Source organism: Lycorma delicatula, chromosome 7 (genome assembly GCF_047948215.1).
Source record: "Lycorma delicatula isolate Av1 chromosome 7, ASM4794821v1, whole genome shotgun sequence".
Lineage (NCBI taxonomy): Eukaryota > Metazoa > Arthropoda > Insecta > Hemiptera > Fulgoridae > Lycorma > Lycorma delicatula.
The window spans coordinates 58,631,253-58,644,784 of NC_134461.1; the positions used below are offsets into that span (position 1 = coordinate 58,631,253).

Here is a 13,532-nt window from a genome sequence, read left to right on the forward strand (position 1 = left end):
AAATGTGGCGTTGCACCATCGTGCTGTAAAGTCATTTGCAATCTAGTTTGTAAAGGTATCTGGTTTGTAAAGGTGGATGTACCTTTACAAACATCCACCAAAAAAGGCAGCAAATTATTTTTAAAGAAATTAAAGTATGCATCTGCCATGAGGTTTTCATTGAAAACAAATGACCCCAGAATTTTATCATAAATAATGCCTCATCAAACATTAATATGAAATCTACGTTGGAAACTAGTTTCCACAGTACCATGTCGATTGTCTTCGCTCATAAATGACTAATTTTAGAATTGAAGACTCCATTTCTCATAAAAGTGGCTTCATCAGTAAATAGAATGCAATTTACCTTATCAGCGTTGTTTAAAAGCCAATGACACGCTGGGGGTAATCTGTTGACCGCAAATTTTGAACCTTCTGCAGACGAAAAGGATAAAAATTTTCTTTACGTAGGATGCGCCACACTTCATTTTTTGATAAACCAGAGCGACATGAAATTCGCCTAGTAGTAGCGCCTGGGTTACCTGAAATATGTTGAATCACATTATGTTCATCATTAACATGTTGATTTACTTGAATACCTAGGAAATGACCCTTTAGTTCGTAAATGCTGATACACCAAATAATGTTTAATAAGAATGCTTCAAAAAATGTTTATTAGGTACAGAAATAATAATACGATTTTCTGTATATTTTTCGTCTGTTTTGCTTCAATAAAAAAACGGATTTTTAAAAGATTTTATTTACTCTTTTTTGGCTGTATTTACATTAATTTTATCAAAATTAAACTTTCTACAAGTATTTTTACTAAATCTTTCGCATTTATTAGTCATTTATCAAAGCTATTGTATTATTAAACTAAAAAAAACTAGGGTTTTAACACCGAATTCTGTGTTTTACGTCCGATATCTTAAATCCAGCTTAAATTACATAAGAAATACTAACTTTGCTTCTTAATCTGGGTACATAAAATTATAGTAAGGGTTTTTTTAATTTGAAGAGCTGAAAATCGGGCGAAATCTTTCGCTAGCCGTAATTCGAAAACATAGCGTTTTTTGATTTATGTTTATATGAATATTTTTCATTATTTTCACCAGTACATGTCCTGAACTTTTTCCGTTTTTTCATGGGACACTCTGTATTTTAAATACATATATGATATTGACTTTACTTGGTTCATCTCTGAACTAATAACAGCTATAAAATTACTTTAACGTGTTTGAAATCTCTTTGTTTTTCCAACACGACGTTATTTTATTATTTTAACAGTATAATTATATTATGATATTTTTAGATAACATTATCATTATAAGCACGTTTTTTTTACAGGTGGTTAAAAATTTGGTTTTATGAAATAGTATTATATTTGTACGTTGAGTTTAATAATAGATTTAATTATGATGTATCTAAGATTTTTTTTTTACCAAGATGATTTTTGTACGTCATTTTAACGGTTAACAGCTATGAATACCCACATATCAGTTAAAAATTCAATGGGTTTTTTTAACCGTGTTTTCATAGTCTATATTGTGTGAATAGCTTATTTCTAATTTCTAAAACTTTTTCAACGAAATTAAACCCGCATCTTAAATACGTTTCAATAAAATTTACATCCTTCATTAGTTTTAATTTGACATTAATGTGACATATACGGGATAATTCGTTATTTGCCGTTTTAACAATAAAAATATAAATAACCGTTAATACTATAATTTTTATAGAATAAATTAAATTTCAAACTATATTACAAATTATAAATGAAAATGTAATTGACTCAGGTTGTTTCAGTTAAAGATGTATTGTGTTACATTAATATTTCGCAAATATTTTTACTTTTATTAGGATATAAATTCTAAATAAATAATACAAACATTTTCATAAACAATTTATCGTTTAATTTTTATTTTTCAGAATGAAGTTAAAGAAATATAGTAACTTTTTTCTTGTATCTCAAATTATATTTACAATCGGTTTCAAGGTAGAAACCATAGGTGTAAATTTCATCACAATAAGCAAGTAGGAAAGGAAAGGAATTTCCTTGAAATACTGTAAAAATAAATACATTCTAAAAACATAAATAGCACATTAAAGTTAAGATAGGCAATGATAAATTTTAATTAACTAAGCACTAGAATCAATCGAAAGTCCTGAAATACGAATAAAACCACAAGGCAAAAGAAAAAGAAGCATAACAACAAATTACACCAGAAACATAAAAAAAATTATAAACATAAATACTTAGATGATGAAAAACTAAAGAATAAAAGCCTCATCCTGAGTATCAATTTTAGGTTCCTAGGTCTAATACTTGCAACTCACCGGGTTGGTCTAGTGGTGAACGCGTCTTCCCAATACAGTTGATTTGGAAGTCGAGAGTTCCAGCGTTAAAGTCCTAGTAAAGTCAGTTATTTCTACACGGATTTGAATACTAGATCGTGGATATCGGTGTTCTTTGGTGGTTGGGTTTTCAGTTAACCACACATCTCAGGACTGGTCGAACTGAGACTGAACAAGACTATATTTCATTTACACTCATACATATCATCCTCTGGAGTATTATATGAAACAGGCTAAACAGGAAAAAGAAAGGTCTAATACTTGTAGCCCCTGTAACCACCTAACATCTTCTCCATTGTCCAAGAGGTTAAAAGCAAGATGGTTTACGTGGTCGTTAAGTTTTATTCCGTACTTAGTTGTCTATCGATTGACTTCTTTCCGAACATAAGGTAACTCTAAGTATTCATGTTTTTCGATGTTCCAAACGAACCATGGCCCCTGCGTTATGCATCTATTTAGTTCATGTAGTAAAATAAAAATTTCATTTTAGATAAAAATATGATATGAATTGTGAGTATTAAATGTAAATAAAACATTGGGTGTGTCTGTATGGTAGAAAAAACCCAATTTTAATAAAAACCATTAATTTTGATTCGCCTTCAATTTTGAGTTAGTACTTATTAGGCAATAAAAAATTAAAATTGTTTAACTTGTAATAAATTTATCGTATATAAAAACCTTAAAATACCGCCGATATGGTTGCATACTACACATCTTTATAGTTCTGCCAAAGGTTGGTATCTCAATAATATTTAAATATTCCAGTTAAAATTACTAAAAGAACTTTTATCAAATCATCAAATTAAATAAAATAAAAAAATAGGTCACTTCAAAAAGATCTAATATACCTAAAGGAGAAGAATTTTTAAGACGCTTCTGTTCAAAAGTTTGTCTGAATCTAGTCACTAGTTGAAATCCGAACGGTCATAGTGCAGTTTTTTCAGGGAAAGGTAGTAAAAGAGAACCCACCGGCTTGGTCTAGTGGTGAACGCGTCTTCCCATATCAGCTGATTTGGAAGTCGAGAGTTCCAGCGTTCAAGTCCTAGTAAAGGCAATTATTTTTACACGGATTTGAATACTAGATCGTGGATACCGGTGTTATTTGGTGGTTGGGTTTCAATTAACTACATATCTCAGGAATGGTCGAACTGAGAATGTACAAGACTACACTTCATTTACACTCATACATCATCCTCATTCATCCTCTGAAAAATTATCTAAACGGTAGTTACCGGAGGCTAAACAGGAAAAAAGAGAGAGAGAGAGAGAGAAGGTGGTAAAAGAGAGGATGTTCAAGAGACCGTTATGTTACAATAATATTTTGCACTCCATTTGACTTATCTTTACATATTTCCAAATAATTAAACTATACATGTATTGTGTATATATACAATACATATTCACCAACTTCAATCTATTTAATTAAAATTAGACTTTTGATCTTAATTTCTTCTTTAATATCTTAATTTTTATTAAGCTAATTCAGATGATCATTGATTGGGCTTTATACATCTACATACTTTCATGTTTACTGTAAACTCCTGGATAAAAGATTTTATCTTTAAAAGATTAGAATATATTAATCCATTAAAATTGATTATTTTTAATACTGACGATATCCGTGGAAGAGTAGTAGCGCCTCAGCTTTTCATCTGGGAGTCCCGGGTTTGAATCCTGGTTAGGCATGGTATTTTTCATACTCTAAAAAATTCCATTTCCATATACTAACGTACAAACTTCTTTGTAAGCTTCTGTGGTGACTTAATTTATCGAGTAAAAAATAAATTTACGCTTAGTGTTTTTCCTTTCTGTCTCCATATAAAGTTTTGTATAAATTTGTTTAATATAAAAAAACTAAAATAATAATTAACTTTTAAAATTTATTATACAGATTTGTGTTTACCATTCATTCAACTATTCCTATAAAACAACTTGTTTCACTAATTCACTGACTGATTCATCAACGCCCAGCGTAGATTACTGAAGATAAATGAAAATTTGTATACATGTCTTTCTTAGGGTGTACACTTAGTACTCCTTTCTTAGGAGTACTTGAGTTTTTGAAATTTCGAATTTAAAAGGGTTAAACTGGGGAAAGAATAAATGTACTACTTTTTTTATAATTTCCCGTAACAAATGAAGATATCAACTTGATTTTTGGTGAGTGTAATTTTTATGTAAATATCTAATAACCAAGACTAGACTTTTCAAGACTTTTCAAAATTTCCAGACTTTTCAAAATTTGATCTTGAAGGGGTGAAGAAACTTAAAAAATATTTGAACAATGACTGAAAATTTTCCCCATTTCCTACAACAATAAATGAGATATTCACTAGATAGGGGCTTGTAAATACTCTTCAGGTAAATATGTAAAAACCATTTTTGGGTTTTTTTGAATTTCGATTCTTTTAAGGGATTCGTGGTGTACGGCGCGGCAGCTCAACCAACCAGTCACTGTTACTGCATGTGCCGCGTGACTGGCTGCCTCTGCCTCCGGTTGCGTGACTGAAACAAAAAAAAATAAAACTAATTAAATAATTAATAATATAAAAAAAAGAGAAACGAAATACGGTCACCTCCTAGTGGTGTTTGTTGGGTAACGTAAGAACCGATAAAATTACATTTTTAATCGTACGAAGTATGAGTAACCAGTTAATTAATAATTTTAAAATGGAAGTCGACTGTTTTGAAACCCATATTCTTAGATCACTCAAAATTTCGGATGCTATACTGACCAAACTGTTGCTCTGGAGAAATTACAATACACTGATAGGTTTTATAAATTGAAAATCTTTAATTTTTATTTAACATTATTATTTTTACAAGCATAGGCTTAATGAATACAGCGGAGACCAAGGGGCAGAGCCCTCTGGCTAGACGGGATGGGTAATCGAATTGAGCCATGACCAGCTATATAGTGTGGGCGAAGCCGCGACGGAAATACGACGTAGTAAAGTGGGGTAAATTGTTTTTCTTTTACATTTTAGTTCTTTTTTTTTTTTGCATTTTTCGGCAAAAAATTGAGATATAAATTTGATATTTGGAGTAATTTTCTTCACATTAATGCCCAAAAATCAATTTCTGGTTTTTCTAAAATTTGACCACTAAACGGGTCAACAACACCAAAATATTTACCTACAGCCTGCCCGTTTACCAACGGCCAGGCTGTGCTATGCGCAGTGGCGCAGCAGTAACAATTACTTCTTACTTCTCCTCAGCGTTCAAGAATGAAATATTGGAGTTCAAGTCCCAGTGATATTACGGGTGAAGCAGCGACTAGGGAACGCTATTTTGAATATAATTGTTTATTATTGAAATATAATAATTAAATGAATAAATAATTATTTTATTTCAATCACTGAGAAAACATTTATAAGCATCTACAATTTCTGAATTTAATGATTTGTTGAATTTAGAATAAAATTTGTTTTGACGAAGGAGAGTTATTTAGAAAAAAGAAAATGCAGTGAGTGATAACAATTTTTAATAAAGTTTTATATATGATATATATATATTTATATTTAAATAAATGTATTATAAGTTAAAACATTACTGTTTGCAATAAAATAGTTTATTTAAAATAAACTTAGCGCTAAAAATGAATTATCTTTAAATAAAAATAAAACAATTATTTTAATATTTATGAACTCATTAATTAATTAATTGTAGATGATGTTACAGATGAGAAACATGAAGTGTAACCTTGAATACATGAACGATGTAATAATGATGTGTTTTATATTTTCATACAAGATAATTATTTAGAAAGATGACGCCCGTTCATAAGTCAATAATCTTGGAATATGTTGATTTTTATCACCGCGCTGACTGAAAATGTACAAAAAGGTATGGCTTTATTACAGTTTTTGGTTTATAGATTTTTAAATTAAAAATCGCGTTTATTCCGTATTGAATGTTTATTATTTGTTTTTAATTATACGCCATTGAAATTTATTTCAACTGATTTTAATTACTGACAGATCATAATGAAACATTAACGCGATTAAATTATAAAAATGAAATTAAACGCGTTTTTGAACTTCATACAGTATCAGCAAACATAACCTAATGCTCGCTTCGCTCGTTAACCTCGTCTAATTAACTCTAAATATTAAATAGCCCGATTGTTAGACAGAGTTAATAATTTTGTATACAATAACAAATTTAGCCCGAAAATAATGTATATTACGCTTGTACATATTGAATTATTTTTATACATTATTTTGTATATATTTTGTACAGTACTATTGATATTTTTTTGAAGGTAACTTACGAGGGATATAACTCGGATGAAAGGCGTCGTATTGTTGCAATATATGAGTAATTTCCATTAGAATAGAATATATAAAAATATAGTTATTTGAATACTAATGTTTGTTTCCTAACTGAGTTTTATTCTCGTCTCAAACGTTAACGAAAAGTAAAAAAATTCATCGTTATTACGATGCTAAGTCAATTATTATCCGCAATGTAGTGTTATACATTTTATTTCAATAAAAATAGGAAACTTACATGTACATCATTTTTCAACATAGTTCCTTTGCATTTCAATGCACTTGGTCCATCGTTGCACAAGCTTCCTGATGCCCTCATAAAAGAAGGTTTTCGGTTGAGCTGCGAGCCAGGAAAACGCGTCATCTTTCAAAATAATTACTTCATACATTTCTGAAAAATAAGTAATTATTTTCAATTGAATTGTTGATTCATTTCGATTAAAGTTTTGAAAATTAGACTAATTGAAATAATTACGATTTATATTTCAGAATAGAATGAGATAGAATTATTAAGTGAATAAGTTAAAGGAGTGAAAGTGATAAAAGTATAAAATAAATAAATAAGACTGTAATCATTTCTAACCTAACATTAAAGTCTTCATTATTTAGAGAGCGGTGTTTTCTTCTTCTTCTTTACTCTTTATGTGTTCTTATTCGTAATCGCCTTCTTTTTCATTTTATTCAAGTCATTCCATCTTTTTCACTGTTTTTGTCTTCATTTTCTATTTTTTCCCCTAGTATATTTTTCTCATTACCCGTCTCATTCAATACATTTTATTTAATAGTATATAACTAATTGATCCGAAAGCTGTGTTTTTGTAAATCCTTTTTAAAATTTACTAATTTATCATTCCTTTTTATTTTTCATTCGTATTCAAAAGCTCCATTTTTTTTATTCAGCTTCTTTTTCAATATTTTATATTTCTTTAATTAATTAAAGGTAATATACAAAAAACCGTTCACCAACGACTGAATTCGAAGCGTTCAAGCACTTTCAGAATTATATTACATCTTCAGGAACTCTCATATTTGTGCTGTTTGTATAATTAAAACTTCACATGTAAATGATAAAAATCGTGGTACTTGCTTAAAACATAACAGTTGGTCATCATACGTTATAAAATTAAGTCAACGTAAACGTTCTGTCAATTTGGTGGTTTCAACTGTTTTTTATAATTCAATTGTTGGTAAGCAGTTTTTTTTATACTAACTTTAATTATGTACTTATACCATTGGGGCATGGTTAACAAAATTATTTCTTTAATTATTATGAGGAGTCAAAGAAATTTACTTGCATTATTAGTATTTTTTATTCGTCTATGATTCGTCAATGATTGTTAAAGCGGAGTTTTGACGAGGACATTTTAGAACGAGCAAACGACACTGTCGGCGGGATGCGGCTGCACTGCCAAAGGGCATAGGACACCATGCAGCCGTGAGGTATAGCGGCATCTCGACGACGGTTTATTGTGGTGATTGTCACGCGGGACTCTGCGATGGAGCTGAGTGGGTGTAGGCAATCTATCCGCCTCTCCCTGATAGACCAGACTGGAGTCCATAATTAACCTAAGTCGGGGGTTTATTAAAGCGTAAGCCGAGTTTCACTAAGGGAACCAGGACTAAATTTCGTTGTTACGATCAACATGTTTGGTGGTATGTTGTGTTTCATTTTGCCTCGAATTACGAGAATTCACGAAATTGGCTCGTAATAAGTAGAACTAGGCGCGGGGTTCGCGCTTCCGCGAACTCGGTTAGGTAGTTCAGAGGGTGACGATGTAGGACATTCAAGATATCCGCACGAGGCCTACAGCGTAGACAATAAGCTGAGTCATTAAATCACCGATGCAAATGTCTACGAGGCATTCCAACGAGGCCAGGCTTATTACTATGAGATGTAAAAAGTCAGAGGGCGATAGACGACTCCCGTTAAAGCCCAACAGGGCATTGAACGGGGGGGGGGGCGACCGGAACGTCACTTGGCGGGTCTCTTCCCCTACGGGGTTGGGATGCTTATCTATTCAATCTAATGAATTATTTTTACATTAATTATTGGTGGTTTAATTTTAATTTTTCTATAAAGAAAATTAAAATGATTCATCCTGATATTTTACCTTAATAATACAAAATACATTTAACTACTGATTAACATCCATTATACTGTACAAAAAGTGCCTGAGATAAATAATCTTTAACGGTATTTAGTACTGTAGTTAAAAAGTCATATCAGATATTAAATTTTTGTTAAGTAATTATTCAAAGGAGATTGTTTTAAAAGTCTATTACATATTTAATCACTTTTTATTTTGTTTCGTCCTAGAAGACTTTTAGTATGTTTTTAATTTTTTTTCGTTAACTTACCAAAAAAATTATAAGAGAACTGAATTATGCATAGTTTTATAAGAACTATAAACCCTAGTTTGTTTAAGAATTTTTAATTAGATTTCCTGGATTAAATTTCACTTACCCCTCTTGATAATTTCTAACTTGATTCCCACGGTAAACTTTTTCTATTAAATAATGAAGTATCCTTTACTAAAAATAAATGGTAATTATGTAATATAATGCTCTTTACACAAATTTCATTACCACTTTTAATAATTTTTATTGTAAAAAAATGATGAATTTTTAATGACAAAAAGAAACAAATTTCATTATTTAATGCACATTTTTTAAAGTTAATTTTGTTAAAACATTATTTTGGTCAATTAGTGTTAATATTTTACACTACAGATTCAACTGAAGTTGCTGCTGGTTTTTTTTTTAAATCGCGAAGATATTAAAAAGTAATGGAAAATTTATATTAAATTCGAACTGCGTTTATTTAGCTATATCTGATTATGTTTTTTTTAATGTATTTAATGTATACATACTATTTCAAGTGTGAAAAGATATCTTTTGATCTTTGTGGTAATATGACTTCGATGCTTTGTTTGTTTGTTGTACGTTGATTGCTGATTGATTATAGTGTTGTGTAAAGATGCTTTCAATTTGTTCAACGTACAACTTTATACTTTTGGAACATTTTAATTAATAATATTCCTGAGACAATATATTTGTTAAGTTCATAGATTTTATTTGTAATAAAACATACTCAAGAAACACCAAATTTAACTTTTTTCCCCGTAAGAACTGCATTATTTCCAATATTAAATTTTTTTTAATTATTCTATTTATTTTCTATTAACATATCGATTTTATTATTATTTTTTTATTATCTTTGATTATGTTTTAACTTTTATTTAATTCATTTCTGAGGTTATTATATGATTTTGATCCGTTGAAAAGTTACAAAACGTAATTGTCACATTCGTATTTGATATAAGATATTATAGATAGATAATCCAAAACGACTGGCACGTCCGAATTTCAACAGGATTTTTTCAACATCTCATTTCCGATCGCTTTTTCGTCCTTAAAGTCTGGTGATCAGTATTTAGTAATGATGAAAATTAGTCGCAACTCAATTATTGATTTTTATATAAATTACTATTTTACACGGGACTTCACTCGTCCCGGAAAATAAGTTTTATAAAGAATCCCTAATATATATAATATCCAACTCGCAATCTAAAATTTTACACTGCTTATTGTTCCATATTATCATTTTAATAGATTTGATAGATTTTTTAAGTGTGCAGTGATTCTCAAAAATTAAAGGATTTACGTAATATTCAGATGTAGCATATATTTAGTTCATTATTAATTTTAAATCGTTACTAATCGATTTAACATTGTTAAATGTCTTTATAAAATTTAAGAATGATTGTAGATAACGGCAAACAGTTGCGGCAGACAAGTTTTGAGAGATATTTGTATTTCCATAATTAAAACAAAAAAAAAAATAAAAGAATGGAACAATATGTTTGTGGAGATCAGTAAAACAATATTAAACAAATCTTATATGTCTACAGTTCATTAAAACTACCATGTAATAATGATATTTGTTGTATTCTAGGAAAGTTTATAAAGATTTTAAAGCGGCTTTTAATTGAAAAACGTTTTTTTATTTCCTTCTCAGTAAAAAGTGGTTAAGATAGCTGTTAGTTTGGAGAGGTGTGGTGTTCGTCCAGAAGGGATGACTACTGCATCTTGAGACTAGAGGGACCCCGATGGGAAGCCCTAGGAGAGGGCGTGACAGGGGGGCAGACGACAGCCACGACACACCGGAGCGACTGTGTTAAAGCTTAACGGCGAGGACCAGTTGCTCCGTGGGTGTTTAATAAGATTAAAAAAAAAAAAGATAGCTGTTAGTTTAGGGGATTCGATGTTGTAAGCCAACTCCTAACTCATTCTGTATACAGAATTGAATCATCTGGATATTAAAATTCATTGAGTCATTCAAAGATTGTTTTATCATTGTGGTAATAATAATAATAATAATAATAATAATAATAATAATAAAAACTATTTTTAATTATTTTAATGGTTTCTTCTTACACTTTTTAGCCATCCAAACCTCCATAAAGAAAATAGGGGGAAGCGGGACTGACCAACAGAGAAGAAGTAAGTACAGCAGAATAAACAACAAAATGTTTTAATGTACTGCACTTGAGCCTATCAAGATGGGGATGAAAATTCAAACAGAACAAAAAGTTTTAAACTAAATCATGCCCAATGCGATCATCGAGCGATAAAAACACAATAACATAAAAATTCATAAAAAAAAAGACTAGAACGCTTTACAATTTTACACTTTCAAGAAGTCCGACTTCAGTACTGAACGACTGTTCAGTTCACCAGGCAGCTTATCTCATGGCTACCCTTCTAGAATACAAACGATATCAACGTAAATGTAAACTAACGAAGGAATACCACGGTCATTCAGGATATATTAAATGCATCAATACATTTTGCTAACGGTACGATTTTTTTCGATTTATACATTGGTAATAATCGAAAAGACTGTGCCATCTAGTTCTAACATAGAGCACAAGAAAACAATGCCAGTAATATCAACGTACAATAAACCATGCAAAGCTTTTTAGACAAATACATCATCAAACATTGATATATTTTTTAGAATCTGTAAGCCCAAAATTTGTAGATCTTCATCTTAATAGCTGTGATGGAGATAAACCACACTGGCGCAGATGATAAAAACAAAATATTTTTTAAACAGCCTTAAAGAGGGAGTCGGTAACACCTCTATCATAAATCCATACTATCGAGCAGTATTACGATACAGGTCTGAAAGACGTTATAAGACGTATAAATGTAAGAGGGTATTGAAATGTTAAAAATGACGATCTGCTTGCTATTAAAAACAGTACTTTACGGTAAAAATTAATATCTGATCACAAATCTACACGACGTTACGATTCGATTATGATTGTAGGTGTACTTTGTCCACTCCTTCCGAGTAAAGGTCGTTCATCACATTGACATCGTTCTGCAATGACCAATGGCATATTATTCACTATTTCCTACCTATGTACACGATCAATGTCGGATTATACCAGTCAAAATTGGCATAGCTGTTTACTTTTCCAAGCAATTTCAAATCGATCGCAAATAGCAACATTTATTTTTCTCTTATTTATATAAGAGAAAATAATAATAATAAAAAAATCTGTACTGATATAATGAATATCTTTTATTGTAAAATTTAAATAAAAATTATTGTGAGGTACATAAACCTTTTTTATCTAATTTCAGATGATGATATTTGGTTACAAAATTAAACTAATCCTGAAAGAGCAGTGAAATCATTTATCTTTGGATCAAATTGTAATAATACAAAATAAGATCCATCGATCAAAACTACTGCAATATCAGGTAAATTCAAATAATTGTACATTTAATTGTAATTTTTCAAATTTTATTTGTTTTTTTAATGTTGAAGAAAGTTATTCTATAATGCAGATTATTTTTATCGAAAATAAATGCAATGTAAGTATGAATATAATATTTAAATATACAAATTTAACTTCAACTTTATACATTTATAACTACAAAACGGGAATTAAACTTAACAGTATTACGGTAGGAATAAAATAAAGCTCAACGAATAAACATCCTGTAATAGGAAATAATTTATATCGATGATAATATAAGCTTGAGTTGATTGTGGGTAGATCCATGGTCTGTAGATAAAACTTTCACGAGTATTTCCAGTAACTTTACAAAACTTTTCGAACAAACTTTTGGGGAGAACCTCTCTTTTACACCCTTAGTTTAGATATATTATGTTTTTGTGTAATTTTATTCGATTGTTTACATTGCGAAATATACGTCTAATATTATTTCAAATAACGGAAACGGGGAAATTTTTCATAATATTTGAAAATTTCTCTAAATTTGGAAAAAGGTAGGTAAAAATAGTTTATTGTGTTTGTTAATTTTTTCTTTACAATGTTATTATGCAATTTTAAGATTTTTATTAGGTTTTATATATTTTTAAATTTTACCTCAATTATCATAAAATAAATAATTTGTTTTTAATCACAAAATTTTAAGTTTATCTAAAACTTAAACTAAATGCCTTTTTGCAATCTATATTAAATTATGCATATCAAACACATAATTTTATAAAGTCTTTAGATATCGAACGAATTTCTTCAGTAAAAAAAAAATTACTAATTGAGATATTAACGTTAAGTTTCGAACAATCTAATTAATGATCAAGTCAGTGATATTTACTTGAAATTATATAGCTGTTTAAAGACAACAGCCCCCCGTCGCGCGAGTGATAGCGTCTCGGCCTTTCATCTGGAGATCCCGGGTTCGAATCACGGTCAGGAATGGCATTACACGTTACATATCATACATTTCATTCTCTGAAGCAATATGAAAAAATTATATAACTGAAAAAAAGAGGGGATAATAAATACTGTTTAAAGACAAAATAAAAGAAAAGAAATTACCAACAACTCAAAATTTACATTTTTGTTCTACTTAACTATCATTAATAATCTCATCTTATGG

The 13,532-nt window shown here is 29.8% G+C and overlaps 1 long non-coding RNA gene across 1 annotated transcript in view; it reads left to right on the forward strand.

Annotated features, from left to right (window-relative positions):
- LOC142328078 (uncharacterized) overlaps positions 1-12,357 on the forward strand; it is a 193,506-nt gene extending 181,149 nt beyond the window's left edge. Inside the window, exon 3 of the long non-coding RNA XR_012757183.1 lies at positions 12,264-12,357. This is a non-coding gene — a long non-coding RNA (uncharacterized LOC142328078). The remainder of the gene's footprint in view (positions 1-12,263) is intronic.
- The last annotated feature ends 1,175 nt before the right edge of the window (positions 12,358-13,532 follow it).